Source organism: Poecilia reticulata, linkage group LG11 (assembly GCF_000633615.1).
Source record: "Poecilia reticulata strain Guanapo linkage group LG11, Guppy_female_1.0+MT, whole genome shotgun sequence".
Classification (NCBI taxonomy): domain Eukaryota; kingdom Metazoa; phylum Chordata; class Actinopteri; order Cyprinodontiformes; family Poeciliidae; genus Poecilia; species Poecilia reticulata.
Genome location: NC_024341.1, coordinates 4,555,239 through 4,561,998, shown reverse-complemented (window position 1 = coordinate 4,561,998; position 6,760 = coordinate 4,555,239). Strand labels below are relative to the sequence as shown.

Sequence of the window (6,760 nt, the reverse complement as noted above, 5' to 3'; positions counted from 1 at the left end):
TATATATATATGTAAGTGATGGGGTGTCAGTTGTTTTACCAGGAATTGGAGAATTTCTTGCATAGTCTTTAGGAGTGTGAGAGAGATCTGGACCAAGAGAAATCTTCCTGAGTAGAAAAGTGTCAGTGGGACAGGAGATGCTTTTATATCTAAATGAATAGAACTAATTGAGCCCCTTTTTTCTTTCTGAAACCACGACCAAGTGAGAGAAAAAAAAAAGAAAGCCATCATTTAGAGGTATGGGAAGACGTGAGGGTCAAGTGCTAGATGCACAGGAGAATTATGATCTCAGCAGAGGTGTTGGTCAAAGTGTGTTCTCAGCCACGCCCTTTGTAACAAATGCAGAGGTGTTGTATTCAGCAACAGAACACACACGTACACACACACACCCTCTCCCCCCCTCGGCATCATTAGCCGCGGAGCATGCAGAGCTCTGGGAGTAATTGGTTGCCCTCTCAGCCTCCTAATGGCTACGGGAGGAGAAGACCGGCTGCTAGCTAGCGCGATTACTGTTACTTATTAAAACCTCTGCTCTAAACTTCTCATTACCTCCTTTCTTTTTGATTTCCCCTCATTCCCTTCCATTTCAAACGTCCTTGGCCGCGCTTTCTTGTTCAATCTGTGTTTGGTTTTGTAAGTGGGGAAAAAAAAAAGAAAAACAAAGATTGGAGCCGCTACCAATTGCCCGGTCAGATTATTCTGTAGCCGCGTCTTTTCGTCTGAATTCACAGGAGACGAGGAAGCTGGACTTCCCTGTGATGAGGTCTGTGCTGCTCAACCTCCATGTCTCATTTGCTTCGTGGAACAGCAGACAGCTGCAGTCTGTTGGTGAACTGGGATCTGAATGATAATACCTGGTTTTTGTCAGGATGATTCACTCGAGCAAATTCTCTGTAGTAATGCATTTCCACCCACAGGTTTCTTCTGCTTTTCCTGTTTTTTTTTTCTTTTTTAACATTTAAATGTTTCAGATCATGAAAGAGAGTTGAATATCAAACCAAGGTAACTTGGCCACAAGTGGGAAAAAAATAATTAGCCTGTTTGTACCACACTTGGTATCAAAAACAACAATCGAGCGTCATTTATTCATCATTTAAATCTATTTCCTTTGGAAGAAATGTGGCCCCTTAATTTGTTGCAGAACAATTTAATTCAGCCGCACTGGAAGGAATTTAAGAATGAACTCCGATTAAGGACATTCCACTGCATCTCGGTTACTGTAGACTTTAACTAGGCCTTACAAGAGCCTCAGTTCTACGCACCAAAAACAAAAGAAACTTCCAGAAAACTTCAAACCTGCCAAAATACTGAGTTCCTTTAAATGAAGGCTAAAACCCGCCTGCTTAGAATTGCCTTTGATTCAGAACTGCAGTATTGATCAAATTGGTCAGTGTGTTATGTTTTTGGGATGTAAAGCACTTTGAACTGCCTTGTTGCTGAAATGTGCTTAACAAATAAACTTGCCTAACTCGACTCAATTTGTATTATTTTCAACCATCGCAACATTTTTTTTATTTCAATTCTTGAGGTTTATAGCAATATATTTATCCCAAACCTGAGATGGACAGACTTTTGATTCTCTTATAGTAGGGATGTCAAACTCCAGTCGTCTAGGGCCGCTGTCCTGCAGTTTTTAGATGTGCCACAGGTACAAAACACTGGAATGAAATGGCTTAATTACCTCCTCCTTGTGTAGATCAGTTCTCCAGAGCCTTGCTAACGACCTGATTATTCTATTCAGGTGTGGTGCAGCAGAGGCACATCTAAAAGTTGCAGGGCAGTGGCCCTCCAGGACTGGAGTTTGACACCTGTGTCTTATAGCTTTCCCCCTCTAATAAAAACTCTGTCTGATATAAAAGTTTGTCTCAAGATCTAAATTTTAATTTAAGCTTGATTAAGAAAAATAAGTAAAAAAGCAAATTCTGTGAAGGGTAAATGCTTTTTACAGCCCCGTAAACTCTGCTGGCTCCAAGATAATCCTAATCCAAGCGTCACCTCTGGCTGATTGGAAGAATTTGGGGTTGGGAGTGTTCTTTTCTGCTCTGAATCATCCACCCCCTGCAGAGCAGTCGCTCTCTCAGTCTACCGGGATAACCGGGCTGGGCGTCTGACAGGGCAGGAGTCGCCCCCTAACAGGGAGGGTCAGGCCAGATTATTGCGAAACACAGACCTCAGATGAACCCCTGACAGCCACACAGCACTCATTTCAACGTGTGTGAAAATACAATAGTTCTGATAACCAGACCTGTCACGATAACACATTTTGCTGGATGACAAATTGCTTGAGTATTTATTGTGATAAATGATAATATTGTCGTTTTTAAACCATTTTCAAGTGATGTATCGACAACGGCATAATACAAATTCGGCCTCTCACGGTCCAATAAACTTTAATTTTGTAAAGAGCACTGGAACTGGAAGACATTTTAAATATTGAAAATAAAACAAAGCAGCCAAAAGCAATGAACAAAACAGACAAAAAAAAAAAAAAAACTCAACTGAAACCGTATTAAAATACATTATTATTAAGTCTCGGTAAACAAAATTGACCTTTTTTAGTAAAAAAAGAAAAAAACATTTCAGACAAATTCCACCATATTCCATGTTTTACTCTTTATTTCTGCATCATGGAAATGAAAGGGCCTTCAGAATATGGAAAAGTAATTTTAAATCCTTTTTTAAAGATTTTGTGCCAAAAGTCAAACACAATTGGGAGTGACATCACAGTCCTACTCATCATATCACAACCTTCCCTGTTGTACTTTTACTCTTTTTTTAAAAGAACTGCAACATTAATCCAGATTACTTAAAGGATCAAGACAGAAGCACTATACAGTGGCCGGTGCTTCACTAGAGTACAAGAGCAGACAGTGCACACAAACCACCATACTGAGATTGATCATTTTGGTTGTAGAAATATGAAATATGAATTCTTTCCATTTTGAGCTTTAACCAACTGCGAATATAAACTTAAATTTAACTGCGTTTTATCATACAAGATCAAATTAGAATTTATGCAACTAAATTTGAATCAGCAAATTTGACTGGATTGATGTGATTATGTAAATCAAATGCTGCGCTAAGACCGAATGCAATTTGAGCGTCAAGGCATCTGGTTTAGTTTTTATGTGTTGGTGCGTCCAGGGCATATCAACGTCTTGTGGCGCATTTCGCGTTTTAAGCGTTTTAAGCATTCGATGCATGTCCAACCTGGCCGATGCGGGAGTCAGAAAATCTGAAGTTTTGCTTGCTACCAAACTCATCAGTTCCGAATTATCTGGTGAATTCAAACACGCTGCAGAGGCGCCTGATGACATTCTCTTGCTTTTAGTAATTAAAGCCAAGATACACTCTCAATATTTACATCGCCATTGTTCAAGAGCAAAATGTCAATCGTTTGACTTCAATGTGCACAATTAAAGTCTTTTACCAGTTTGGTTTTATTTGCAAGGATCCATAACAGGACAAACGGTGTCATCTGTCTCTTAGTTTTACAAACGTAGAAAGTGAAGTGAAGCGAAAGAGACAGAGGATGTGAAGGGGATTGGGAATACTGGCTATTGGCAGGAAATGGGAAGCAAACCACAGCATCACGATGATGAGAATGTGACTACTCGCTGTTTGCTAATTAACAAGTGATATAACTCGGCGGAAAAAGAAAAGCTTCCATTTCCCCTCTGTTCTGTGCTGCCATTGGTCCAAACATCTACTATTCTTTGCAGAGTCATTTGAACACCTTAAACATTTCTGCATTTTTCTTATAGTCTGTTTTACTGGGTGTTTATGCATAAAGACAAAATGGTGCATACTGATAAACTAAAAAGGAAAGTGTTCAAATGGACTGAGTTTATAGTCATACTGACCACTGAAAGGGCTGTTTGTGTGTACACATTCATAGACCATAACTTGGGACTAAGTGCCTTGCTCCAGGGCACATAAACAGAAGACTTGGAAGCTGGAATCGCACCCACAGTCTCCAAACCGACGTAGCGAGATGATCACCTGCAATCACCTGCAAGATGATCACTTTACTTGCTGAACCAGTTATAAATAAAATCAGAAACATATGGCATGCAAATGTTATATTCAACCCCCTTGACTTTGATACTCCCAACGATTAGTCACACTATTAGTTCACTCAAAAGTCTGACTTGTATGTTAAGAGTGTCAGGAATGCTTAATGTTAAAAGAAAGCCATAGAAAGTGATTTTACTATGTAATAACTATGTGGGACTACATACCCACATATGCCATACTTTTCACTTGTGTTGTAGAAAAACACTGAAAGCCATACGCCCTTTTCCTTCTACCATTGTGCGTTACTTTGTATTGGTCAATCGCAACAAATCCCAATAAAATTAATTTCAGGGTAGGATTTTATTCCTTTACACCATTGTTACAGTGTTTAATGTTTTTTTTCCAATTAAAACAACCTCAGAATTGTCACTGGAGAAGATTTGGCCCTTGTGTTGTTTCTGAACCCCTGAAAATATGGAAAAATGAAGATTTCCAGAAAAAAGACAGCAATGATCTTATCCCCTGTGTAAATCAACAGCAGTATAATGTACAGTAGGTTAGAAAAAGGAGCTCTGAGATGTTGTGCCTCGGTCTGTGGTCACGTGACAAGAATGAATCCTGGTTTCAAAGTCACTTTGGTACTTATGTATTCAACGCATGCTAGTAGAGGGGGCAGCGTGTCAAGATTTCTGGCAGCGTCATATGAAACCAAGGTCGCTTATATGAGAAGAGCTGCATTGGTCATGTTAATGTGACAGCGTAGAGAACGGGACACAGATAGAAAGACATTGTACACACGGCAGAAAAGCCAAAGCGGGTCCCTCGTTGACGCACCTTAACCACAACATCTGTTGTGTTTGTGGGATATGATGCCTCCTTGTTGAAACCTCCTCTGGTGGCATACAAGCAGAAGGAGGGCTTTGCGTGTGCGCGCGCTTATGAGTCTAAGTGACACAGAGAGTAGTGCTCCAGCGCACATTTATCCTCTTATGTAACAACTAGACGAGCATAAGCACATGCGGCCTAAACAACGCCTCGACCCAACGAAGCATAGGCGGCAAAGTCCTGCCTGATTCGAACACGTTTGAGCATCTCTCTGCAGCTCGCTACGTCGGTTTTGTGAGAGAAAGATCCCACACCTCGACGTTCCCATTAACCCGGAGTCAAACGCATTGGCTGCTCACTTCGCCATCACCCTGCTGTAGAGACTGATGGCAGTGACACGACGAGACTCTGACTCCTCTTTAAAACGACTAAACAGATGACTTTCAGTCCTAATTCCACTTGCCTGCGCATGACGCAAAGCCTGACAGAAACTTGTTCAAACCCAGAGGATTATACACGGAAGGCGTGCAACAGCTGGGTGGCATTTAGGAGAAGAAGATGTGCGGGGCAAATGTATCGTGCTATCAATGCAGCGTGGCAGAGGTAGAGTCAGGCTTGTTAAGTTGCAGGTTGTGAGCGCTTCCCTGGCAGCTGATAATCAAAAGATGCACCGTTGTATGTCTCAGATGAGGTGGGGGGTATGGGACTCCTGACTCTTATCTTGTTTGCCTAGCTCTTGAAACTGCTGTCAATCACTAGGAGAGTCTCATTTTTCTTATCTACGACAAGGATAAAATGACTCAGGAGAACATCTATGAGTATCGATGCATCAATATGAAAATTTGGGCCGATATCAGAAGCCTATATTACCATTGCTGAAATAACTGATACTTAACTGATATTGGCTATATATGTTCCTACTCTTGCAACACCATGAGAAAACCACACCACTGAAATTGGTTTTCTGCTCCAGTTAACCCTCCCAACCCAGTACTGTATCACTCTCACTGCATTATAGCAAAACAAATACCACAAAAAAACATCTTCCCTGCACATCCTGAAACACAACATAAACAACGGTTGTTGTTGTTTATGTGATTTTGGAATCTGGTGGAGAAACCGCCACTGTTTCTCCACTGTCTGACCGTGATATCTGCTGCGCTCCTTTTGAGTGTTGTGCTAAGGAGGGTTAAATAGGTTTTTTATGCACTAGTAACTATAGCAAAGATGAATTAAAAAGCTTTTCTTTTTTCTTTTGTGAAACAACTGAAAGTGCACTGGTGATACATTATGGTTTGTATGTGAACACAAAGGTACTCTGAGCTCAGGTGTCTTTTTTTTTTTTTTAATCACACAAACTCCAAAACCTCTCTATACCTGCCTACAAGTATAGAAACAACTAGAAACTGCATCAAATAAAACAAGTCACAAATAAATTATAAAAAATGTTGGACAGTTTCTGTTTAAGAATTCAGCCAATATTCATAAGCCTAGCCGTGGCTAGATGAGGCAGAATGCTAACTAGCATGAATAAGTTGTAAGAGCAACCTTCTGCATAAGACACTAATTTGTGTCGGCAACATGAGGGAGCAGTGACACTAACATAGCGCACATATCTGTGAATGAAGAATAATGTGTGGCTTGTGCGTTTACAACTTCACATATAAGGGAGCCACACCATCAGCCAATCACAGGCAGGCCTTTTTCATCCAATCAGAGTATTCCTTGCAAATACTGGCAAAATAACAGCCAATCAGAACCAAGACTGAACCAAATAGCAGCAGATCACTAAACAAATGGTAAGATTTAGGAAAACACAAGAACATTTAATACAATCTCTCTCTCTCTCTCTCTCTCTCTCTCTCTCTCTCTATATATATATATATATATATATATGTGTGTGTGTGTGTTATAGTGT

At 40.5% G+C, this 6,760-nt stretch overlaps 1 protein-coding gene across 3 annotated transcripts in view; it reads right to left on the bottom strand.

Moving 5' to 3' along the window:
* The window catches only part of LOC103472035 (hippocalcin-like protein 1), a 45,607-nt gene that overhangs the window by 37,560 nt on the left and 1,287 nt on the right, over nt 1-6,760 (bottom strand). The gene's annotated exons all lie outside the window — the stretch shown is intronic.